General features: G+C 42.0%; 1 protein-coding gene across 1 annotated transcript in view; it reads right to left on the reverse strand.

The window, feature by feature from the left end:
- The window catches only part of LOC124555125 (cysteine-rich with EGF-like domain protein 2), an 83,820-nt gene that overhangs the window by 47,064 nt on the left and 9,184 nt on the right, over positions 1 to 27,572 (reverse strand). The gene's annotated exons all lie outside the window — the stretch shown is intronic.

Below are 27,572 nucleotides of genomic sequence, written 5' to 3' on the forward strand. Positions count from 1 at the left end.
CTCCACATGTGTCCTGAACCCCTGTAAGGTCCACTGTAGGATGGGAGCCATTTCAGTGATATGGTTTTAATTTACCCCTAATCTTGGCACTGCGGAGGTGAAGCACTTGTAGAGTGAGGGGGAGTGTCGAGGGGCCGCCTGGATCCAAGGCATCAAACTCCATGATGTCCTCTTCATCAATCAGATGTGAAAGAATGATATCTGATGGCGCTTGGGACAGCGTTTGACTAACATCGTGAACCTTTCCCTGCACCCTGTCCTTCGAGGATGAGGAGGAAAGGGGGAATTGAGAGGCACTCTGCTTGTTGTGTGCCTTCTTGACACTCACTACAGAACTGTTGCTGTGGCAGCTGCTTGGATTGCTTCAGCCTTACTCGTTTTGTCTTGGCGTGTACCCATGCAAGTACAGGTGCTGGTGGTGGATGGTTGTACACTGGATGATGTCTGCATCGAGGTGTCGACCTTAGGAACAGGTTTCTGCGCCATGGAAGCATAAGAAGTGCTAAAGCCAGGAGGTTTCGCCACCTTATATTCCTTTTGGCTTCAGCATAGGGTATCCACTTGGTGACTCTTAGTTCCTGAATTTTTCGTTTCTCTGCAAAAACAGGGCATTCTGGGCTCCAGACTGGGTGCCTCCCAGAGCAGTTAACCCAGACTGCGGGAGATGAACAGTTCATAGGCTCCCTTTCACATTTCCCACAGGTCGCTTCACCCTGCAACTCAGCATTGTGACCAAAATGCTAGCATTTGTAGCACCGCACTGGGTTAGGTATGTAAGGCCTAACCCTAAGTCGGAGGAAACCTGCCATGATGTGGTCAGGCAACGTTGGAGAATTAAAGGTCACAATGAAGTTGGCGGTCTTCTCAATTTCTCCATTATTCATACGCATCCTTTGCTCTAAGTCCACTATCCCCTGTAATGCCCATTCCTGTTTAAGTTCGGCTATGTCGATATCCATAATGTCACAGCATTTGACCACACCCCTGCTAGAGTTAAGGGAGTTGAGCAGTTCAACAGTTGCATCATATTCACCCAAACTTTCAGTCATTGTTAAGTTGTTCCACCTGCTTTGCCTGTTAGTCTTTACCAGTAGCAAACCATTCCACAGCTGCTTAATAGACTTCAGACTTCCAGCATTTCCTTCCAAGCCTTTATGGATATAGAAGGGGGACACTTTTTCAAATGTCCCCTCCTTCCTCTTAATGACCAAAAACACATTTTGATTTATGACTCCTTGAGCCCTGTTACTATAATTCAATCAATTCAGATTACCAGGAGGGCTACTAGCCTCCCCCATTCATTTGGAGGACTGGGTGTGAATAGTCCCAAGTGGTACGCCGTTCACACTGGGATGAGAAGATGACGATTTCGAGGGTTCCATCCGAGTCCCACAAGCGGCTAGGGAAACAGGGTCCACTCAGACAGAGCTCCGCATGCCTGAGTAAGCCTTACACCACTGAGGTGCAGCAGGTTCCCCAGAGGTTACCCACTAACCACTGTTCCACATCAACAGCTGTGCATTTCATCAGCACACAGCACACATTGAGATTTAGAGGTTTTTTACAGAGATTTTTACCATCCTCACAATCTGGGCAGTCAAGATCCCCATTCCCTGCAACACACAACATTCCACTGACACGCCATACAGTGGCCGCTGAAGCATGCCTAGAGCTTACGGTAACAGGAGACTGACGACGCTTACCAATCCCTAGCTCAGGAACCCCAGGGTTGCCAAGCCCGTACTCAGTAAAGGAATGCTCATCCTTTGAGGGCCACACTACAGAAGAGGGAGTGGAACTATTAAACGAACTAGTAAATAAAATCCAGCAAGCTTTTTTGCTATCCTGAAGAACACAAAGACACTGCGCACCCAACAGCTTATAGTGAGTAAAGTTCGCCGTCGTTGGATGACAGTTAAAAAAACGCAGGGAGAATGTCTCTTAAGTGCAGATTGCATCTCAGCCTGCCTCTGCGCACCAAGGGATGAGACACGGCGCAGTAAAGACTAAGTGTGAGGAATGGAACATCCTGCGGCAGTAAGGTACTCTACCTGGTCATCACAACTGGGGAAATGTTCATCAAAGGCTGCCAGGAAGGAGTAAAGGCTCCAGTTGGCCTTAGAAAACTGCCAATTGGGTTTACATGCAGGCGGGGTAGGAGTCAGCAAACAGATACCACATGGTAAATGGTCACTCAAGTACATGTCAGACAGAACAGACCACATTAGACAACAGGCAAGCTTGGGCAGTGCACAACGAGAGGTCCAAATGGGAACAGGTGCGCGTGGAGTCTGAAAGGAATGTGGTTGCTCCAGTGTTAAGGCAGATGAGGTTGAGATGATTGAGAAGGTCAGCCAAGAAGGCACCTCTTGGACAGGCTCTGGAAGAGCACCAAAGGGGAAGGTGTGCACTAAAGTCACCAAGCAGCAAAAAGGGGTGAGAGTTGACCAATAAGTTGGAGGAGGTCCACCCTGGTGATACAGAATGATGGAAGGATGTAGATGTTACAAAGAGAAAAGGTGAAGCAAGGAAGGTAAATGCGGACTGCAATAGCTTGCAGCCAGATGTTCAGCTGAGATTGATTGACTATGAATGTCATCCCAGATGAGCAGCATTACTCTTCCACGAGATGGAATACCATCCCCAGGAGAAGGTCAAAGCGGACCAGAAAGAAATGCGAGAGGTCAAAGCAGTCACAAGGATGCAATTTTGTTTCCCAGAGGCACAAAACATGTGGACACCGTGATGCCAAGAGTAGCTGTAATTCCTCCTTGTTGGATCTAATGCCACGCACATTCCATTGGAGGAGAGTCACGATGGGGAAAGTGGAGGAGGGAAAAAATGAAGGGTTATCAACTCAGTGGCTGCTGAGTGCCAGCCTTCAAAGATTCATTGCTACAGGGCACAGAGGCTGGAGGGTCCTGTTCCACAAGATCTATAGACGTGATTTAGACGTGACGGCAGTCTCTCTGGGTAGAAAAACGGTTGGTGGTGTGCACCAGAGAAACGGAGGTCAGCCAGGTGAGGGACTCACACAGCGACATTGTGGAAGAGGATCTCGAAGTCAGCAAAGAAGAAGACCATGTGTCTTTGATTGATTTCTTAGCACCTTTGCGATTGGCAGGTGAAGAGTCTGATGTTTGCTGGATGGAGGGGCGTAAGAAGTCTTCACAAGAGTACTCCTTCTGTCCTTTCCGACCTGCCGGTTGTGTAGCAGGTGATTTCACCATTAGAGGCGAAGATCTGGTGGCTTGTTACGCAGCTGGAGGTGGAGGAGGAGAAGGACGAGGAGGAGACAGGGATACTACTGTGACACTGGACAACTACGCAGCCACGTCCTTTGTGGAGCGAGGCGCAGTAATAATGGTATTGTAAGTGCCTGATGGTAAAACACAGGGCTTGAAAACTAGCCAACACCTTGCAGGCGAGAGGGTAAGGCACTTCGTCCTTCACACGGATCTCCTGGATGGCCCACTCATCAAGATACATGGAATATTTTCAGGATGAGGCTGCACGGTCGCCACGGCAACCGAGACAGCGGGGAGGAGGCGGGCAATCACCCTCGGGAGCATCCCTATCAGAAGTAACAAATTTGGCTGTGTTTCGACAGGGCATTTGAGTGTGGTTGTAACATTGACACTGGTAGCAGCGCATCGTGTTTGGAATGTACGGTCAGACCACGATGTCTTTATAGCCTGCTTTTATCTTTTATGGAAGCACTACTCTATCAAATGTAAGAAAAAGAGTTCATGAAGGCACTAAGTTTGACTCAACCTTTTTCACTACCCAATGAACTGCAGTGACGCCCTCATCAGAGAGGTAAGTTTGGATTTCTCCCTCAGTCAGACCATCAAGCAACCTAGTGTAAATAACACCACGTAAAGAATTCAGCATTCAATGGGCCTCAACACGAACAGGATAGCCGTTGAGTTGTAAAGCTGCAAGCAGTTGTTGGACTTGAGAATCACAATTGATCTCCCAAAGCAAAGTGCCATTACATAAACGAGAGCAGGATTTCACAGGGCCTAGAATTGCCTCAACACCTTTCTGAATAATAAATTGATTTACCATAACAAAGGACTAACCTCCTCCAGTATGTGATACCATGAGGAACCAAGGAGAAGCTGGGAGAGTCTTGGAATCTTTAGCCTCATTCTGTTTACATTTAGAAGATGTAGACTGAGATGGTGATTGGCTCATTGCAAGAAAATGACCCATGACTGCCAGTGTCTCCAGTGGCACAGTCCTTCCAACTTGGAGCCCCTCTGAGGGGGGGCTCACCCTCCTTAGGTGATTCTTCGTACCTCAAGCTACACCTGCCAAACTTCTGACAGATAGACCAATTGGCAACTTGGGAAAGTAACAGCTCAGGCAATCACCCCTCCCTGGGCCTGGCCTGTACCAGGAGGTACATGCGAACCCTACCTGTCGACCTGAGGCTGGACTGAGAATTATGCTTTACCCAGTCACTTGTTATGTGTCAGACATGTGCCAACTTTTAAGAGTGCACAGGGAGGAAGAAGAAACAAAGACGAACCTAAAATGCCGAAGCGGAGGAAGGATACGAGATGGAGAACAAAGAAAGAAACAAAAAACAGAGGAAGGACTGCTCTGATGGTAGGTTACTGAAACTTCAGAACACAGTCCCAAAAATATCCCAGATATGTTCCCCAAGGGAGGGGAAGAAGAACAGGAGGAGGATAGACATGCAGCACGGAAAGCAAAAAGGTGCTGCTAACACCGGGGCCCCATGGCAGTGAAGTACAATCTCATCAAAGAGTGGTGAGCCCCCTGGAGGGCTGCATACGCTGAGAATCTGTTTCACCCAAGTATGTTGTTAGAAATGGGAGAACAGTCAAAGCCACCACGGCAAGTTGTGGATACTCACCATTAACCCGGCACCAAAAGTCATTTAGTGACACTGTTTTGAACAATGATTCCAATAGTTGAATCTGATGTCATATCTAAAAAGGATTCTTAGGTTTCATTTGACATATTTTCTGGCTTCTGCAAACTCAGTACAATACAATTTTGAGTCCATGAATTCATTTTCAGTTTTGTGTCCTGCTTTTCAGGAAAATATGTCTCAAAAGATGTGCTCATATCATGGAGATAATGGACCAATTTCTCCAATATTTCATTTGGTAATTCTGCTATCTCACCAACAAATACACTCAGTGTTAAAAGCTTTCTAGTTCTCTTACCAATTTCTTTTTGAAGTGGTTATTTTGTTACTGCTACTGGAAACTGTAGTCTGTTTCCCTTGCAAACAAAAGATTTAATTCATTAATTTTTGCAAATATGACTGCCAAAAGTATTGTCAGTCATAAAAAATTTTAATTCAGCTGTTAGTTCGACTAATCTTGTTAAGTTCTCGCCCTGAGATAACCATCTAACATCAATGTGGAGCCATAGCATCTTATGTCTGCTTCCATAATCCTCAGGCAATATTGAAAACAATCAGCACTCAAGAGTGCACAATTTAACAATTATTTTTACTGCTTCATCAAGAACACATTTTAGACTTAGCAGCATCCTCTTTATTTCAAGTGCTTGTCTATTCGGGATACAAAGGCTGGAACTAAAAAGATAGCCAGTCCAAAAACATCAGCTGACTCATCCATTTGCAAGATGAGTTTTTTATGTTGAAAGAGACCAACCAGTTCTTTTGATACAGCCTGCAAAAGTGGCAATTTAACATGAAGAAGTGTCATTCGAAAGCGGTACCGTAAAAAGATGCTTTGCAGATTCTTCATCAAGCATATATTGTGTTCCTCTACCACACATGGTTTTGTTAAATTCTCAGCAGTAGCACGCATTTTGTCTACTGGTGCAATGCAGCAGCTGACCAAATACAGTGCCTCCACAGCTTTTTCATTCACAGTTTTTTGACATCTTAATAACTGTTCTTTCTTACGTATAAAAAAAATTCTTCATTCTTATCTTTGCAGTCGGGGTGTAAAGTTCCTAAATGTTGGTGCATCTTAGCGTGAGTCATCATATATCTTACTGCTTGAAAGCAGAGAGCCTGAAGCACCTTCTTGAATCTCATAGCCTTGATAAGAAATTTTTGAGGTTTATCCCGCAACTTCCGGCAAACCAAGACAAATATAGAATATCATCGCCATAAGATATCTAATTTTACAATTCTAGTCAATAAAGAATAGGAATAGGAACAAGTAAGAAATTTACCCTGCACTGCATGACACAGGTTTATATAGCCCCGGACGGTGAAGCACAGATCGCAAAGCAACGAAATCCTTCAAGGCAGTTCGAGGTGTTTGGGAATGAGAGAGAGAGAGAGAGAGATGAAGAGAGCATAGCAGAATGTTTGTGGCAAGTGTAGATGAGAAAGTGCAGAGAGAGAGAGAGAGAGAGAGAGAGAGAGAGAGAGAGAGAGAGAAAATCAGCATGGCCACTGCATGCGCGTGTACTGACGAGTATCAAGCCGCCGGATACCTACTCATACAAGGTAAATTGTTTTGTTTGTAGTTTTTGATCATAGCATTATTGCAGATTTATTATGCTGCTTGTCACCTCATTTTCGGCTATTACGCACAGAGAGAAAAAATAACATTTGTAATACCAACATTGATATTATGTTTACAGGAGCTGTTTTTCTCAGTGTGTGGAGGGCTCTGTTAACAATTATGAGCTCCACTGTAAAAACACTACTTTTTCCTGTCAATGAATGGTGTTCCTGACTAGCAGGATACATAAAAGCCTAGGTCTAGTTGACAGTTTTAGAGTCATAAGTGTAAAAGGTGGTACCATCCTAAAACTCCTGAAAAACTGTATGTGACAGACATCAAAAGGTCAAGGGGGCAACTGACTTTAGGACACTGAAATAGATCAGTGCTAATTCATGACTTGAGCACCAAAAAAGATGAGAGTGCACAAGAAACCATACGGAGCACACTCCGCAGAGGAGTGGGGGAGGTCCTGGCAAAGAGCCATCATGTGTATTCCAACTGGTAATCCCACCTGAGAGCAGTTATCAGGAGGACAATGCCCCTTGTATGTGAAAAAAAAAAAACGGGATACATCGGATGATTACAGAACTGATGAATGGAATTTACAGAGATCAAGAGTTGGTACCATCAGAACTGAAGAGGTAAGGTTCCCTCTTTGGCAATGAGACTGTCTATGGGCCTAGTCTGGAAGACACCAGTAGCCACACTCAATGAAGGGTCTAACAATTTCAAAGCTGAAGGTGCTGCAGAGCCTTACACCTGACTGCCGCAGTCCACTCAGGGTGATTAAAGTGCCCATTAAATACCAAGATCATTAGCAAGACTTGCACCCCAACAGGTGTGAGCAAGGAAGCAGAGCGCAAGTTTCTCCGTACAACTAGTCTTTAGTTGGCGAATATGGGGTGGCCAAGATAGCTTTTTATCAAAACGGAGGCCTAAAAAACAGAACTGTGCAACAAATACCAAGTGCTGGGTACCCAATTGCAATTCTGGGTCAGGATGGACCACGGTACAACAACAGAAATGCGTGGCCCACATTTTTCCAGGAGAGAACTGGAAACCATGGGATAGGATCTGTGCAGAGGTCTGTCAGATGGCACCTCAGAGCTAGCATTCAGCTGAGGCCACCAAGTGGGAGCTGCACCAAATGCAAAAGTCCTTGGCATACGGTGAAGGGGTGACCAGCAGCCCAACAGAACTCAACTGCCCATTGATGGCAATGTGGAAGAGTGTGAAACTCAGGACAGAGCCCTGTGGAATGCTGATGTCTTGGATCCACAGAGCACCGGGTAAAGTACCCACACAAACCGGAACAACCAGTGTGATAAAAACTGGTGAATTAAGTAAATTGGGAGCTACAAAGGCCTCAATCAAGAAAGATAAGTAAAAACGGTGTCATATGACTTATACAGATCGAAAGAGACTGCACCGAGGTGCTGACATTTGGAAAAAGTATGTTGGACTGCTGTTTCTAACCACACCAGATGGTTTGTTGTCCCTTCCAGAAACCACTCTTACAGAGAGAGAGAAAAGGCCTCGACATTCGAGAACTTAGCATAACCTGTGGGCAACTATCATTTCACGCGGTTTGCAGAGCACAGTGAAGCTAATCAGTTGGTAGCTGTCTAGAGACATTGGGTTTTTTTCTGGTTAAGGACTGGGATGACAATACTATCTCGCCATTGTGAAGGGAAGAAACTTTCGAGTCAACTATGGCAGAAGACCCTAAGTAGATATAGTCTTTTTAGTAACGCTCAGGTGTTGGCTCACCTGATCATGAACTGAATCAAACACTAGGTCCGTATCCTGAGATGAGGCAAGAGCCTGAAGCTGCTCCCTGTCACTGAAAAGTTCATTATACAATTTGGATTGGTGTGGGGAGAAACATAGGGGAACCTAGGGGGGACATCTCCAACTTGTCATTTCTGCTGTGGAATGGTAGCTGGATAAGAAGAGGACACCGATGATGTCACAAAGTGGGTTGCAAAGTGCTCAACAAAAACCAATTCATCAGTACAAAGACCACCATGAAGGACAAGCCCCAGAACAGTTGCTGATCGTTGGTTGCACAGCACACTACAGAGCTTGACCCACACCTGGGAAAGGATGTTGCTCAACACATTGAAAGTCCTTCAGAGATCCCGAAAAGCTATTGCAATGTCTTTGGTCCACCATGGCACCGGCTGGCACTGGAGGGGACCTGTAGAAAGGGAAATAGCACTTCCAGTGGCTTGGGTGATCGTGTCAGAGATGTCTCACACTACCTTGTCAAAACAATCTGACAGAGAGGGGTGAAGGTAACAGCAGATGCATAAAACTGCCAGTTGGCTCTTTGAAGCACCAATGAGGTAGTCTGACCATCTGGTGGAGGTAACGAAGTGACACGACTGCTTGAAAGTGGTAACTGTCACATACATCATCATGTAGTGATGAATGTACAGACGCCACTAACCTGGGGGAAGAGATCATTAGATTGGCAGCTGACAAGGTGCCACTGAAATGGGTAGGAGCACCATCACTGAGGGGAGAGTGATTGTGGTCAGTAAGAAGCTCATCAAGCTGAAGGGCCCTACCACACAAAGTTGTACTCCCCCACAAGGCGTGATGCACACCAAAATCCCCAAGAGGAAAGGGGGAAGGAGGGGGCGGTGCTTACTGGATGAAGGTGGTCAAACTCAAGGCAAGTTAGTGGCCTGCCTGGAAGTACGTAAACTTTGAAAATTGTGATTTCTGAGGTCACTTGCACTCGTACCACAATTACTTCCAGCATGGTACGAAGAAGAAATCACTCACTGACCACACCTGTGCGAACAACTATACAGACCCCTCCAGACGGCCTCTCAGGGCCAGCACATTTCTGACAGAATGTACAATAAACATGGAGTGTTGCAGATCGGTAATCAGTGAAGTGAGTTCCTTATTACTTCCAGCATGGTACGAAGAAGAAATCACTCACTGACCACACCTGTGCGAACAACTGTACAGACCCCTCCAGACGGCCTCTCAGGGCCAGCACATTTCTGACAGAATGTACAATAAACATGGAGTGCTGCAGATCGGTAATCAGTGAAGTGAGTTCCTTGTAGAAAAGCAAATTGCACTAGAGGAGGAAAAAGTGTTTCAGTTCCACCGGGTGATGGTAATATCCATTACAGTTCGTCGTCGTCGTCGCCACCGTCCTCCTCCTCCTCCTCCTCCTCCTCCTCTTCCTCCTCTGCAACATTTGGTGGCTTGGATTCTTGTGAGGTACTATCTGCAGTGGGATGGACGAAGAGTGAGCAGTCCCAGGACCCAGAGGTTGCTGTTCCTTCAGCCACCGGCTGGTGTTGGGCCACTGATCTGTGCGTTTCCAGGGAGGGGGATCGAGAGAGAGAGAGAGAGAGAGAGAGAGAGAGAGAGAGAGAGAGAGAGCCCTGTCACCCTGAACTTCACCTACAGTCGGGTGCAGGAAGTGATTCTGGAAAGACTGTGCTGGGGGTACCACAAGAGGGGAGAGGTGGGAGAACTCGAAAAAACTGAGTAGTGGGAGTGAGACGGCTGTGACTTTTGCATAACTGGACATGATACCAACAGGAAGTAGGCGTTTGTATGCTGCAATAGCTTGGGGCCTCGTGCTCGCCATGCACGTAATCACGAAAGAGTAGTGAACCCCACTGGGGGCACCAGACAAATGCCTAATGCTCTAGAAGCCAATCTACGGAAAAAGCAAAGTAAACACCACACATCTGGCAGAATCACAATGGCTCACCACTTTTTTTTAATCTCTACAGGCACACAAATGTTGTTCATAGTGTTGAAGACACTAAAGTGCATAGGATTTGCCACTAACTTCAAATCCTATACTTTTGAAAAAAGTTGTAAGAACACCAACATCTGAATCTCTTACTTCAGTGAGGTATGAGAAACGCCAAGCATAGTACAATGGCGAGAACAGTCCAAACAGATTGGGTGGGGGCCTTCAGCCATGTCCACATGCTACAGTATCTTCAGAAGCACATCCTCTCTCTTTCCACTTACAGTAATTGTTCCTTGAATGAGAATGACCTTCCCAACACCATACAGCAGCACCAATATTTTATTTATCACAAAATATCAGTTAATCTACATGGTGTTTGTGAAGGTGTCATTCAATAAATGGTTCAAATGGCTCTGAGCTCTATGGGACTCAACATCTGTGGTCATCAGTCCCCTAGAACTTAGAACTACTTAAACCTAACTAACCTAAGGACATCACACACATCCATGCCCGAGGCAGGATTCGAACCTGCGACCGGAGCGGTCACGCGGTTCCAGACTGAAGCGCCTAGACCGCACGGCCACACCGGTCGGCTTGTCATTCAATAATTGTTTGTTGGCTGCAAAGCATGGTGCTCACTGAACATCGTAATTGTGACACACTGACATTTCAAACCCAGGAGCTTTGCAACTGCTGAAGTCCCACCACCTCCCTTCATTCTAATCAACAACAATTCCTATTAATGTTTATGTAACGTTTGAGTACTTGCATGGGTGATTCCATTAATTTCTGTCTTACAAATAAAATTTAGTAGGAACAGGTTGCGTACCACATGCATTCTCATTTATTCACAATTTGGAACAAGAAAGAATTCATTAATAATAATACTGTCTAGTCTAACTCCATAACCAACTAGATTAGTGTCACAACTATGGAATGATTCTATCTTCAGTGCTTCAACCACCACTTGTGAAAAATAGAAGCAATAGAAAAGATGGTAGATCAGAGGAATGCAGAAGGGAGCCTATTCCAATTGCACATCTTAACATGACTGTCCCTTTTATGTTCTAACCCCATTGGTGGAAAATTGTAAACCATAACAGGAAGTTGGTAACTACATGAGACATCACCATACACAACCAGACATACAAGAACTATGACACAAAAAGAGGAAGTGGGGAGGGAGCAGGCTCAATTAGCTAGTGATTGTGAGGTGTAACTCAATCACCTAATTGAGAAGTTGTCTTTGCTTGGATCTAATTTAAAGCCACACTTAAGTGAGTGTTTTAGTTATTTGATGTGATAAAAAGGATTGCAATATGAGAGGAGGGTGAATAAACAGACTGCTATAAAAAAGGAGGGTGTCAATTTAACATCTGTAATCACTGATGTTAGTATAGAGAGTGATAGTTCAGCTGGAAAGCAAGTTATCATATTCACCTTTCTCAGTGTTGATACCTGGTCTCTTTCTCTCACTCTTCCTTCACTGGCAAGATCAAAGCCATGAAAAGTAAAATCAAATACAGAAAGTTCAGACTCAATACATACAAAAGCAAAGAAATTGCTTGGTGCTAAGTATTTTGATGTGTTGCAAACCTGAGTTAATAGTTTACCAATGCTATGAATCAGGATGAAACTAAATCATGACAGCAAAATTACCAGCTTTAGAGTCTTCACATTAAAGCTAACACTCACTAAGTTCAATATAAGAGCTAAAATACACCAGATCTTAAGTGGCAGTACACCTGCTCAATATGACACTTTAATTAAGAGCCCAATGCATTACAAAACAAAACAAAATTCCGTTAGCATTAACTGGACTGAGAATCGAACAAAAAAAATTTACTCACAATACAATTCCGAAAGGTTTGCAAAAAACCCAATTATTACAGCATCTTTAAGGTAAAGCTGTTATCAACACAAATGTCTGAAGACAACAATGTATTAGTAGGCACAGTGCTATAGGAGGTGTTATGTCCTCGCCTTCCTCCAACCTACGGACTGACTCACTCAAATAGTTATAAGGGGACCTACAGTTCAACGTAGACTCTGAACCACAGTGCTACTTGGCATTTTACACATTAATAAACATTGTCAGAGGTGAAATAAGTGATAAATTACATATAAATCCTAGGACTGACCAGGCATTGAACCTCATGTCTTCGGATCTGTAATCTAACAATGCTCACTGAGATCCTGAACCACATTATTGAACTCCAAATGCTTTCCAGAAACAAATCTCTTTATGTATGGAAACAAGTGGAAATCAGAGCGTGACAGACTAGATGAATAGGGAGGATATTTTTCAATGCACCTTTGTGGGGTGGTACAGTTTTTGACACAAAATTTGGCTGGACACTGCAGAGAAAGTCTGAATTGTTCACTTACAGCAACAATAAAACTGGCTACCCCTCAGAATTTTAACTCCAGTCATCTGCATGATCTGGCAACACTGTAGGATGCAGAAGTTTCTGGAGGAAGAGATGTCTTCCACCCAAGGTGTCATGGTGCATTTGCTCATGGTCGACTGATAAACTGTGTGCAGTATACACACAGCAAAGTCACAAGATGAAGCAAATTCCCTCCCTTAATTTTTTAACCTGCATTCTGTTTGTCTGCTAAAAGTATCAGTCAGATGGAACCTCAAAGATAATTAGCTTCATTCTGAACCCATCAGTAATAGCAAAAACTTTCAGAAACATTTCTGTGAAGTATCTACAGGCTGGGTCATGATCAGAACAATTTATGCGTGATAGTTTCCTTGTCATACAGCAGCCACTGACCACATGCCACCCACCATCTGCTTAGATGTTTACAAAGCGATACATCCTGGATACATTTCTGCTCTCGTATTGGCACGCATAAAATTGTTTGTTATTTTAGTTTGATTTTCTGTGCAAAATAACTTCAGTAAACCAAGTGATCATCATGCAGTCTCAAAATGGTGCGACTGTTGCTCATGCAGCATACGACATGTGTAATATCTACAAGTATAAACTACAACCACAGTCAAAAATCATCTAAAACAAAATCAGTTTTGTACATAAGTTCGGGGTTCTAGTAGTAGACTTACAGTTACATTTGGATTTTGCATGCTTTGTTCTTATCAATATTTAAGCATTACAAAATACAGACAAGTGGAAGAAGGTGTAACATTTGTGACATACACTGATCAGCCAGGATATTATGACCACCTACTTAATGGCCAGTGTGTCCATCTTTGGCATGCTAACAGTGGCGGCGCATCATGGTGTGGAAACAATGGTAGGTCTATGGAGGGAGTTTTCACCACATCTGCAGACACAAGTAACCTAATTCCTGTAAATTCCAAGGGGGGGGGGGGGGGGGCAATGAGCTCTGATGTCATGTTCAATCATATCCCACAATTGTTCAATCGGGTTCAGATCTGACGAGTTGGAGAGCCAGCACATCAATTGGAACTCACCACAGTGTTCCTTGAACCACTCAATCATATTGCTGGCCTTGTGACATGGCACATTATCTTGTTGAAAAATGCCACTGTCACATGAAATATGATCGTCATGAGGGGTATACATGGTCTGCAATCAGTGTACAATACTGCTTGGCCATGATGGTGTCTTGCACGAGCTCCACTGTGTACATGGATGCCCATGTCAATGTTCCCCAAAGCATAATGGAGCCACACCAGCTTGTCTCCATCCCGCAGTATAGGCATCAAGCAACTGTTCCCCTGGAAGATTATGGATTTATGCCCTCAAATCGGCATCGGGATTCATCAGACCATGCAATGCTCTGCCACTGAATGAAAGTTCAGTGCCAATGTGTGATGGTCACATGCTCATTTCGCCTGTAGTTACTGATTTCGTTGTGTAAACATTGGCACATGCATGGGTTGTTAGCTGCAGGGACATATCGTTGGGAGTGTTCTGTGCACTGCATGATCAGACATACTTTTACTCTGCCTAGCATTACAGTCTGAAGCTAGTTCTGCCACAGTTTGCCACCTGTCCTGTTTTACCTCTCTGCCCAGCCTACGATGTCCGACATCGTAAGTAGGGTGTGGCTACCCAACTCCATGACGTCTGGAAATGGTTTCAGCTTGCATTCACCAAGTGTTGAAGACACTCACCCCAGCACTCCTCGAACACCCAACAAGTCATGCAGTTGCCAAAATGCTTGAGCTGAGCCTCCTGCCTATCGTGCTGAACCCTTGGTCAAACTCAAATAGATCACGCGCCTTCCCCATTCTACACACAAACACCATGTGTTTGACTAGCAGTCATTCCTCGCAAGGTGACGCTGCTATTGTCTGTGTTTTTTTTTTTTTTTTTTTTTTTTTTTGGCGCAGAACTGCTACGGTCATTAGTGCCTGGTCTATGGCTTAGGGAAAGGTAAAAAATACAAATTGGAAATCAGCAGCAGTGGGAGTGAAACTCAAAAAGTGGGGAAACTAAAAACAGAAGGAAAGCTTAGAAAACCACTATAGAAGGGGAGGGGGTTGTTTTCCACAAAAAGAGCTTCAAATGACCGACATCATCTCACTGACACCAATAAACTCAAGGAAACGATCAGCTGAGCGCATATCATCTGCTAAAATGGAAGCTATATCAGGTGACAGCTGTAGACAGGCACGTAGTGGAGTAAAATAGGGGTACTCAAGTAAAAGGTGTCTCACCGTCCACATTTGAGAGCACTGGGGACAAAGCAGGGGAGGATCGCCACTTAATAGATATCAATGGCTAAAAAGACAGTGTCCTATCCAGAGTCTCGTTAAAATTACCTCCTCCCGAGTTCGGGAGGAAGAGGTCCAAGCACAGGGAAGAGCTTTCACATTCTGCAATTTATTACTGGGAAGTGTAGACCAATGTGCGTGTCATAAAAGAGCAACACTCTGTAGATCGGCGAAGGGAACCATGCGAACAGCAGACTGGAGAAGAGACACTGCAGCCTTGGCCGCTATATCGGCCGCCTTGTTTCCACGGATACCAATGTGTCCTGGGATCCAGAGGAATGCCACAGAGATGCACCCCAAGTGGAGGAAGTGGAAGCAGTCCTGAACCCAGAGGACCAGAGGGTTGATACAGGGTAAAGAGCTTGGAGACTGAGGAGAGATCTGAGCATATAATACACTGTATCTGCTGATGGCGACGGATGTATTGGACAGTCTGGAGAACAGCGTAATGCTTCACAGTAAAAACCGAACACTGGTCGGGAAGCTGAAATCAATTAGGGGTGTCGCCAACAATATAGGCACTCCCAACACCAAATGATGTTTTTGAGCCATCAGTGTAAATAAATGTGGCAGCCTTCATTTGTGCGCACAAAGCAGAAAATGCCCGACGATAAACGAGAGAAGGGGTAGCATCCTTGGGAAGCTGACAAAGGTCACGGAGCAGGCAGGTCCGGGGGGCGGAGCCAAGGCGGTGCTGTACCCCCAGTTGTCAAGAAAGTTTTAGTAAAGTGGAAGGAAAGATAACATAGCAGTTAATGGAAGCAGACTCCTGGTGGTATTATAGAGGAAGGGCGGCCTGCATACCCTAAATCCAAGGAGGCGTGGAAAAAAAGGTCATGGGCCGGATTAGCAGGCATAGAAGACAGATGGCTAACATAACGACTCAGAAGGACAGCTCGCCAACTGGACAGCGGAGGGTCAGCAGTCTCAGCATAAAAGCTTTCCACAGGGCTGGTGTAAAAAGCTCCAGACGCTAAACGCAATCCACGGTGGTGGACAGATTCAAGATGCCGAAGAATAGACGGCTGAGCAGAGGAGTAAACTACGCTTCCATAGTCCAATTTCGAGCGCACTAAGGCTCGATAGAGGTGGAGAAGGGCTACTCGGTCCGCTCCCCAGGAGGTACCATTCAGAACACGGAGGGTGTTGACGGATGGAAAACAGCGAGCCGAAAGATAGGAAACGTGGGAGGACCAGCACAGTTTTGTCAAACATAAGACTCAAGAATTCAGCGACATCTGCAAATGGAAGGTTGACAAGGCCTAGATGTAGGGAAGGCAGAAGGACACCAAAGATTGACACAAATGGTCTTACTGGGAGAAAAGCGGAAGCCGGTTTCGATACTCCAAGAGTGGAGGCGATTGAGACATCCTTGAAGACGTCGTTCAAGAAGGCTGGTACATTGAGAGCTGTAGAAGATAGCAAAATCGTCCACAAAGAGGGAGCCCGAGACATCGGGAAGGAGACAATCCATAATTGGATTTATGGCGATGGCAAACAGTACAACACTTAGCACGGAGCCCTGGGGGTACCCTGTTTTCTTGGGAGAAAGTACGAGAAAGAGTAGTGTTCACCCGCACTTTAAATGTGCGCTCTGCCATAAATTCACAAATAAAAAGGGGCAGCCAATCTCAAAAGCCCCAAGAGAACAGTGTGCGGAGGATACCAGTCCTCCAGCAGGTATCGTATGCTCTCTCCAGATCAAAAAATATTGCTACCGTTTGGCGTTTCCTGAGAAAATTGTGCATGATATAAGTGGAGAGAGCAACAAGATGGTCAACTGCACAACGATGGTTTCGGAAACCGCATTGGGCAGGTGTTAAAAGGCTTCATTCTTGCTGTGGCAACCTTCAATCTTGGGAATATAACTAAATGCCAGATCCTTCAAAAGTTGGGTTCACATGTTGGTTCCCACACAGTACGTGCCATGTTGACTTTAGATCAGCACAGACTAAGCATGCTGACAATATAATCAAGACATTAATGAAAAAAGCAAGACAGGTGCAGAGGGGTGCCAAAAGAAGACTTGATGATTATAAAGACTGTGAAGGGGATATTAACTATGGATCAGGAATGTTTTAATTTTCTTTCTCCGTTTCCCGTAAGTTTGCTTTTTACTTCTCCTAGGAACATTATCTCAGGTACTGGTGAAGCCTGAAATTTTTATGACTTAGCCACATGGGCTTCTTTTACACACTAAAACAATTATTTTTAATTACTTGATTTACAAAAAACTTAGGGGTGACAATCTAGTAAAAAGTGATGGAAAACATTTACTTAAAAATAAATGTGAAATATCTCTCTAAGAAAATACTTTGACAATAAACTGTTGTGTCAGTATTGTTATAACATATCAATGCACATACAGTAAAAATTTTATCTCTCTAGTCTCCAGTAGTTTGTCAGAAAATGTTCCCTATAGTAGGCATATTTTAACATTGCGGGGATAGGCAATTCCGCATCTCCTTAAGGTGTGACATTGGATTATCAATTTATGGCCTTGAATCCAGGAAAATCATTTCACAGATACAGTACAGCCAGTTTTGTCTTTCATATTGTGAATTATCTTTTTTAGCCCCAACTACTGAGATAACTGGACAAAGATAAATGCTGCAGTTCTCTAGCTGTGAAGTAACATGGTCACACTGTAACACAAAAGTTGTGTCTAGGATCTGTTCCAATTTTGAGAGAGGCAAGCTTTTTACCTCTTTGGGTCAATCCATACCAAGTGGTCCAGCACTGGTTGCCTGACCATCTCAGAAAAATTTTATATTTGCTGGGTGAATTCCCCAATGTTTAGTAGTCACAAAAATATTTCTTAAAAAATTTATTGTTTATTATTTTGAAATGGTGGCCATATTTGTTCCAGGCTGCATGTGTGTTTTCATATTTGCAAGCATCTACATTTTTTACAGTTATTCAGTAGTGGATTGTCCTAAGCCTTTCAGATAATATGCATTTAGTTCAACACAATCTGTGATACAAATTAACATCATTATCACTTAGCTAAATGTATTCTTTAATACGAGGGCGGTTCAGAAAGTAACCTCCGATTGGTCACAGTGCGGGTTGTGGGGGGAGTAGCGACGCCATCTGTGCGTTCACGCACTCAACAGGTCAATCGGCATCAAGCCGTGGTCGAGTGAACGTCGTACCTGCGCTAGTTTAGTTTTTGTGGCAGTTTGAAATGTGTGCTGCAATAGAAAACCCCGCCAAATGTGAAGTGCGTGCTGTCATAAGGTTTTTTACAGCCAAAGGATATTCTGCAGCAGCTATTCATCGCGAGCTTTGTGCTGTGTACGAACCAAGAAATATGAGTGAAGGAGTTGTCCGTGAATGGGTACGTTTATTTAAAAGTGGACGAAAAAACGTTCATGATGAAGAGAGGAGTGGTAGACCATCATTGGTGTCTGACGAACTCGTTCAGACAGTTGATGCAAAAGTTCGTAAAAATCGACGTTTCTCAATGTCGGAGTTGTCTACTGGTTTTCCACAGATTTCTAAGACTCTCTTGTACGAGATAGTGACAGCAAGATTGGGTTACCGTAAGTTCTGTGCACGATGGGTGCCCAAAATTCTTACCGACCACCACAAAACTCAAAGAATGGCCTCTGCATTAGACTTTCTGTCACGTTATGAGGATGAAGGAGAACCATTGTTAAACAGAACCGTGACTGGTGACGAAACCTGGATTAAGTACGTGAACCCTGAGACAAAATAACAATCAAAGATGTGGGCACATTCAAATTTGCCTACCAAACCAAGAAAAGCCTCGCAAGATTTTTCTGCCAGAAAACTGATGGCAACGGTGTTTTGGGATGCCAAAGGGGTGTTGTTGGTTGAATTCATGGAACGTGGTACGACCATTAATCAAGACGTGTACTGTGAAACAATAAAAATGTTACGACGGGCTATACAGATCAAACGCCGTGGTATGCTGACTTCCAGTATCGTTTTTTTGCACGATAACGCCCGTCCCCACTCTGCTCGCAGAACAACGGCCCTTCTTGAGTCCTTCAAGTGGGACGTTATCAACCATCCACCTTACAGCCCAGACCTGGCGCCAAGTGATTATCACCTCTTCATGCATTTGAAGAAATGGCTCGGGTCACAGCGGTTTGATGACGACCAAGAGCTCAAAGATGCGGTCACAGGCTGGCTCCAGGCACAAGCGGGTGATTTTTATGCAGAAGGAATTTCAAAGCTTGTGAAGAGATACGATAAGTGCCTCAATCGCTATGGAGACTATGTAGAAAAATAGTGCAAAGATGTAGTTGTAAGATGTATATATCAAAATATTTTTATTTAACTTGGTGTATTTTTTTAAATCAACCGGAGGTTACTTTCTGAACGGCCCTCGTATATTCTTAATAGTTCACATTTTTCAGCCACAAATTAAAAAAAAAAAAATTTGAACAGTAGTTTTCCAAAGAAAGATTAATTTCTCAGCTTTCATATTTGTTTCTGCTATTATACTGTATAGTATATTTACTTTTTATAGAGTATAAATGGTGAGCAGCTTACACTTAAAAAAGTACACTATTTAATTTTTTTTCCAGTTTGTACAATACCTGTGTTGAAGGACCAAATAAAAATCTGGAAATTTCTCAGTTAATAGACCTTTATGATATCAAACTTCAGCATAAATTCCAACTTTGAGATTCAATTGGAAGTTATGGAAAAGAGATTACAAACACGAGTCAAAAATACCTTTTTTAACAGCTGCGATATCTGGTAGGCTCATCAAATAAAGTATACCGATTGCATAATGTAACACACCACATTGCACTAGCTAATGATTATTTGTCAAAACAGTGCTGTGCTAATTGTTTCAGCAGGCTAACAATTGCACCTGCAAGTCTATACAAGTCTGATTGTTGTCTCCCCCTTTACACCAACAAGTGTCTACTCACACTTAGCTAGAAGTTCTTGAAGTATGCAATTGAAAAATAGTGTCTCAGTGTTCTGTTGGTGTTCGTGTTTTTATTACTGAAGCATGTCAAAAGTGTGTCTGGAGTGTATCCTAAAGACATTACTTTAATCGAAGATTACAGTGAAGAAGAAAAAGTGTTGTTATACTTACGAGTCGGCCCAGAGGTCAAATCATCATGCAAGTACCATGAAATGAATGAAATGAAATATTTATAAAAAATTTTGTCACCTTCTTGGTCAGTCTTGCATGGACCCTTTTGAGAAACATAAGAAACCTATAACAACAGGTCTGCGAGAAATAACATTTGATCATTATCCTAAAAGTAAAAGCCCTTTTGTCAATCTCATACCAGGAAAATCATTGTGTCCAACATGTTATTCTAAGATATTTGTAATTCACAAGAGAAAGGGTAGTGAAACCTCAGATACAGAATTTTGTGACTTATCACCAACCATTAAAAACGTAGATAAAGCTTGTGAAATCCTGGGTATATAGCCTGCTAGTAAAATTGGAAAACTAAGTCAAGATAAAAGATCAAGTGCCTTGAATACAAAAATTGAAAAGGTGGCAGCTACAGTCAAAAATAATTTGGAAGTTTCATTTCAAAAAACAATTTGTACCAAAACAGATGGAAGTTCTAAAACTTCAGCAACAAAATTCTGATGATTTGATAGAAAAACTAAAAACTAAAGAAAAAAACTTCAAAGAAAGAGGATAAAATTAAGATTATCAGTTTACTGCTGAATTCTTGGAGTTGAGCAAAAGTTAGTGATGAATTTAATGTGTCAGAACGTCTTGTTAAGTTAACAAGGCAATTAGTAAAAGAACACGTAATTTTACCAGCATTACAAAAGAAAAGTGCATCTAATTTGGTAGATTAAAACACAATCAATAAAGTTATTAAGTATTATGATGATGACAATAACAGCCGTTTGATGTCTGGCAAAAAAGACTGTTTCTGTAAAAGAATATGGTTCTAAGATTCAAAGACAAAAAAGGTTAATATTGTGTAATTTAAATGAACTATTCACTGAATTTAAAAAAGAAAATCCTGACATTAAAACTGGAAGGTCAAAGTTTTGCGAGTTGAGACCAAATGGTGTATTGTTGCAGGGGCATCTGGCACCCATAATGTTTGTGTTTGTTTGTATCATCAGAGTGTAAAGTTGATGATAGATGGGGCCAATCTTAGAGATGACTATAAAGACCTTTAGGAAGTTATGGTATGCAATACTGACAGTTACAATTGTATGATCAGGGGAAAATGTGAAGATTGTCCAGTCAAACAAGCCTTACTTGACATGTTTGAAGAATCCAAAGAATATGATTTGATGCCTGACAATATAAAATATGAACAATGGGTGACACAAGACAGAACTGAAATGGTGACAGTCATAAAATCACGAGAAGAGTTTTTTGAAGTGTTGGTGACTAACCTTGAAAATCTGAAAATGCATCATTTTATTGCAAAAGCTCAAAGTAAATTTTTGAAAGACAAAAAGCAAACCTTGGCAGCTGATGAATATTTAGTTCTTGCTGACTTTTAGGGAAAATTATTCCTTTGTTGTTCAAGATGAAGTATAAGGACACCACTGGGTAAACAACAGGCCACAGTTCATCCATTTGTATTCTATTATAAAAATGAAGATAAACTAATGAGCCACAGCTTTTGTGTCATAAGTGACTACCTTGAACACAAAACTACAGAAGTGCACGTTTTTCAACTAAAATTAAAAACTATATTAAACAGCACCACCCTTCCATAAAGAAACTGATTTACTTTTCAGATGGGGCAGCAAGTCAATACAAAAAAAAAAAAAAAAGAAAATTGAGATCTCCTTTCATAAAGAAGATTTTGAGTTTGACGTACAATGACACTTTTTCGCTTCATGCCATAGGAAGAATGCTTGTGATGGTGTCAGGGGTACAACAAAGCGAGCTCTCACAAAAGCAAGTCTGCAGCGAATCGATGACAATCATATCATAACACCTCAAGAAATATTTGAATTCTGTAAAAAACATATCAAAGGAATTACCAATGTTTTTGAACAATGTAAGGAAATACAGGAATTCTATGACAGTGTTGAAGATAAGGTACAACACTTGTCAGAAGATTAAAGGCACTCGATCTTTTCATTGTTTTGTACCACATTCACACAACTTACTGAGGTGTAAGATCACATCAACTTCGCCTGATAGTGAACTTCATCAGTGTGGGGAACTTGTACAACTGGTTCTTGAAAATAAAGACATAGTGGCTTCTGTTTACGATGAACAGTGGTGGATTGGCGAAGTTGATAATATTGACTGTCAAAACCAAGATGTACATGTTGTATTTTATCACCCTCCAGGACCAAGGACATCTTTTTAAAAAATTGAGAAGGATCAAGTTTGGACGCCACTTAAAAATGTACTAAGGAAGCTGTCTCCCACGGAATTTACAACTGTGACTGGGTGAACTTATAATCAAACACCCAAACTGAGTGAACAAATTTCTCAAATGTTCAATGAGTGATGTACTAAAAACAAATAACAAGAGAACAATACAATGTAATGAGTAGGCTTATTTTCAATAAAAAAAAGTAAGTAATCATAGATATGATTAAACTATATACTGTAACTGATATGTTTTATTCAATAAGCCTAGATATCGCAGATGTTAAGAAACATATTTTTGACTCGTGCTTGTAATTTTTTTCCATAGCTTTCAATTGAATCTCAAAGTTGAAATTTATACTGAATTTTCATATCATAAAGGTCTGTTAAATGTGAAATTTCCAGATTTTTATCTGGTCCCCCAACAAAGATATTGCACGCCACAAAATGGAAAAATTAAAAAAAAAATTTTAAATGTGTATTTCTTTAAGTGTAAGCTACTCACCATTGATACTCTATAATAAGTAAATATACTATACAGTATAATAGCAGAAACAAATATGAAAGCTGAGAAATTAATCTTTCTTTGGAAAACTACAGTTCAAAAATTGAGTTTTTTTTAAATTTGTGGCTGATAAATTTGAACTATTAAGAATATATTAAAGAATACATTCAGCTAAGTGATAATGATGTTAATTTGTAGCCCAGAGTGTGCTGAACTGAATGCATTTTATCTGAAAGGATTAGGACAATCCACTACTGAATAACTGTAAAAAATGTAGATGCTTGCAAATACGAAAAAACGCATGCGGCCTGGAACAAATATGGCCACCATTTCAAAATAATAAACAATAATCTTTTTAAAATATTTTTGTGACAACTAAACATTGGGGAATTCACCCAGAAAATATAAATTTTTTCTGAGATGGTCAAGCAACCAATTATTTTTTTCTTGGACCACTTGGTATGGACTGACCCCTTTGTGACAGAGGTACATGCAGCTAGATTGAAAATCACTAAGGAGAAACTTAAGAAAAATTGTCCATCATACGCCTCCTTGCTACTTTCAATATCCCGCAGCCAAAGGGCAGAAAACTTGTAATATTCTACACTTAATAATGCATGTTTTTCTCCTTCCACCAGGCTATTGATTAGTTTTTTTGTGAATACAGAATTGTGGCACAATAATTTGTTAACTGGTTTTCTTTATGCATCTACTACAACTGCCTTATTTCCATATTACTTGAGTAGGACACAGGACAGCACACAGTCACAGACTGTTTTGACCTCCAATGTTCATAATATCTTACTACTTTTTGATGATTTAGACACACCCATTTTACAGATACTATATGTTTTATTAAAATAGACATTTGTTCTAAGCTTAATTGGTTGGTTGGGTGGTTTAAAGGGACCAAACTGCAAGGTCATCATTCCTTTCATCCTATATGTGTCAAACCAGGAATAATCCGCATAGGAAGGAGCCAAAGGGAAGTACTTGGGTAGCTCAACAGTAATCAAGATACAGTAAGACACAAATAAAATCAAGGAGAAGTAAGAGGAGAATGAGAGGGGGTAGGGTGGGTGAGCCATTCTGCCCATAATGCAGTTGGTGGCCCCAAGGGCATGGGATACAGTGGGAGATGCACCCTCTGCATCCGACCAGCACTATCTTGCAATCTGTTACTGCGCGGAAAGGAGCAGCACAGACAATGTGTGAAAATTTTAGGAAAGACAAAACATTAAAAACAACACCAAACATAAAAGAATAAAAAGATGGGAACAGTAGGGGCCAGGCCAGACCACCAAGCAAGGGCCACTGTGCATACTCCAGGCCACAGCAGGCAAGGGATCTTACTTTTGGACCTTGCCCACTGAATGAAAATGTCGCACTTATTTTAAATTATAGGTGCTCATCACATTTGTTGATTAGTGAGAATTTATGAATCTGGAAAATCAGTCATGCCATAACAATCTTTCTTGAACCAAAAAAATTCCCTCACACATAACACGAATGTTTCGAAAGGCCACCACTGCCATCACCCCTGTATTGAACCCAAAGCGAACAAATATTTCACAAATGTTAGACCACCTCCCAGTTGAGACTATTCTGTAATGCTTGAATAACTTTTAGGAGTTAAAATATTTGGTCAGGGGAACATCTACAACTAATTAACACATCAATAACAAAAACAGTTTCCAGTAATTTCTCATTTATTGCACAACCAGTTTCAAAGCCTAAAGTTTAATCTTTAGTTGCCACCAACTGTAAATAGGAGAAAAAGCCACTAGCATACAAGAAATATGGGACTGACATACAAGAATCAAAAGTAAAGCAGTGAAAGAAGACATGCTCATAATTATGGAAACCGAAATGTGTGGTGGTCAGGCCAGTCAGTCATGAGAGGAGGGTCCTCACACCCATATCAAACCAATGCATTGGACTGAGAAAAAGACTAACATAGAGGGAGGGACATCGACAAAAACGAACTCAATAATAACTAAATAAATAAATAACTGCACTCATGCATAGGACTAGCAACCACAGCAACTGCCTCCACAGCACTCCACAGAAGTGATTAGTGCAGCTGTTCAGGGAGCCGGCTGACTGTGACAGCAGAAATGACTGCCATAGGAGTCAATGAGGTGGGGAAATGAAATAGAAACGTAAAAAAGTGCAACGAACAGGCTGACCAGTTCATCTGCTTACATAAGTGTGATTCACAAGATTCATACAAAATAGAACTACAAATATGAGGATAATTATAACAACATATAAACAAAATTGTTCATAAAAAATGCCTACAAGTCAACTTGGACAGAGTACATCAGAATAATAAGATAAAAGACAAACATCCAACTAAAATGAGGCACATATAGCATACAGAAATATATCCAATAACTGAGCGATAAGACGACAGGCAAAGTGTCGAGGAGAATGGTGCAAGCCATTAAGATTGGTAACCGTGTATACACTCGTCTTAAAAAGAGCCAAAACAGTCTTAGTATAAAAAGCTTAGTCACGATTGAACTGATATACACAACAGGAATTGCAATGTAAATATCTAAAACAGAGTGATGCACTTATTTTTGTAATTACATTCATTCTTATATTTGTAGTTCTATTTTGTATCAATCTTGTAAACGACACTTATGCAACCGGACAGACAAGTCAGCCATCGTTGCCTGCATTTCTTTGGCTCTCTATTTTGATACCCCATTTCATTGGCTCCCACAACAGTTGTTTCCACCACAACGGTCAGCCAGCTCCCTGGCCAGCTGCACTAGTCACTTGTGCAAAGTCCCATCGAGGCATATGCTGCACTTGCTGGTCCTGTGCGCGAGTGCAGCTATTTATTTATTATCGAGTTCATTTTTTTCCAGATCCCTCCATTTATGTCAGCATATTTGTCCCAATACTGGGCATAAGACGTGGGTGTGGACCCCCCGCCCACCCCCACACAACTGACTGGAACAACCGCCACACATTTGTGTGTCCGTAATTATGTGAGTACACCTCTTCTCACCACTTTACTTCTTTCATTTTGGTATGTAAACCCATACTTTCTTGTATGCTAGTAGCTCCTCCTCTTATTCACAGTTGGTGGCACTTGAAGATGAAGCTTTATGCTTCAAAACCTGTTGTGTAATAAATAAGAAATTATTGGTAACTGGAGCAGATATTTTATTCTATTAACATTTAGAATATCAAGTGTGCAAAATCCAATATGTAACTGTAAGGCAAATACTAGAACTTCAAGTCAAAAATGACAACTGATGAGTACACATCAGTATTCCTCACATCATAAGCTGAGTGAGCATTGCTGCCCCCCCCCCCCCCCCCCCCTCCCTGCTGTGTTACCACACAGTGTTTACTCAGTTTATCAAAGTTCTTTCACATGGAAATTAAACCGTTTTATGCTTACCAATGCATGAGCAGAAATATTGCCAAGGTGCGTCACATAAGTGTCACATTGCATCGCGTTCATCATCCGAGCAGTGGTGTCCTGTGGCTAGTGCTAGAAGGCCCCTGATCAGAGGCTACTGCATGCCTAGGAAACTCGCTGGCATAAATTGTTCTATCTTGAGTCAGCCATAAGGTCTTTTGTGGTAAATGTTTCTGGAACAGTTTGCTATTACTGATGAATTAGAAAGGGAAGCAAATTATCTTTTAGGTTCCATCAGACTGATGCTTTTAGCATACAAACTACATGCAGTTTAAAAAAAAAAAACTAAGGCATTGACTCTAGCTGTTGACTTTCCTCTACAGTGCACAATGTTTATCACTAGACTACGAGCAGATACAATACTACTACACCTTGGGTCGAAGACAATAGTTCCTCCAGAAACTTCAGCACCCTACAATGTTGATACATCTTACATATGGCTGGACTTAGAATTCTGGGGGCAGTCAGTTATTGAGGCCTTGAGCAAACAACTCCAACTTAGTCACTGCGGCACGCGGCCAGCAAATAGGCTCTATGATAAAGACTATACCTTGTTCTGACAATTCTTTCTGATGGTCAACTCACCCCTCCTCTCATATATTTTCACCCAGTACCCTGGTGAAGACTGGCCATAACCTTTCTGGTAAATGACATCAACTCACCTCCTCTTGTGGTGAGGCACTGACTTCCACCCCAGCTTTTAAACTTCTGTGTGAGTTACTGGTCCTGTACCTCATCCACAGTAGCACTGTAGTGCACAAAAGTGCATATTGTAGAATTGATATAACAGAAAACCTAAAAAATCATTTGGAATCTGGATCGGTGCCACCTCTTAGACAAGCCACAAAAATATTTTCTTGCCCTTCAATATCAGAATTAAGTTAAGTTCATTTTATTTTCCATGGAACAAGGGTATTATAACACATCTGTCATTTGTGAGCTGTTTGCTTAGCACTCTTCAGTTTGGTACAGTTTTCCACATAAAACTGTGTCATATGCAGCAACCTACTGCTACTTAACCACCTTGCCTACACTGAACACATGACACTGTGTGTGAACTGACAGCAGCACAAGATAGAGAAATAATACAACTCTCCCAACCTCAAATTTTGTTGTATGGAGGGAATTTCCACATGTCAACTTTCCCTGGATGAAATGACACAGAAATTGCAAATTACTGTGTATTTTAAGAAAGAGTACCTTGTACCCAGTTACTTATGAGCCTGTGTCCTAATTTAGTGGCTGTCATAATTTAGTTTCACAACTTTTAGAGTATCTAAGGTCTTAATATAGTGGACTGAGGAGAAACCAAGATCTCAAAACTAGTCCAAGCAAATAAAATTACCTTCACAGCTAACAGAAGATTAAGCACACAAATAATGTAATTATTTCA

Source organism: Schistocerca americana, chromosome X (genome assembly GCF_021461395.2).
Source record: "Schistocerca americana isolate TAMUIC-IGC-003095 chromosome X, iqSchAmer2.1, whole genome shotgun sequence".
In the NCBI taxonomy this organism is placed as follows: domain Eukaryota; kingdom Metazoa; phylum Arthropoda; class Insecta; order Orthoptera; family Acrididae; genus Schistocerca; species Schistocerca americana.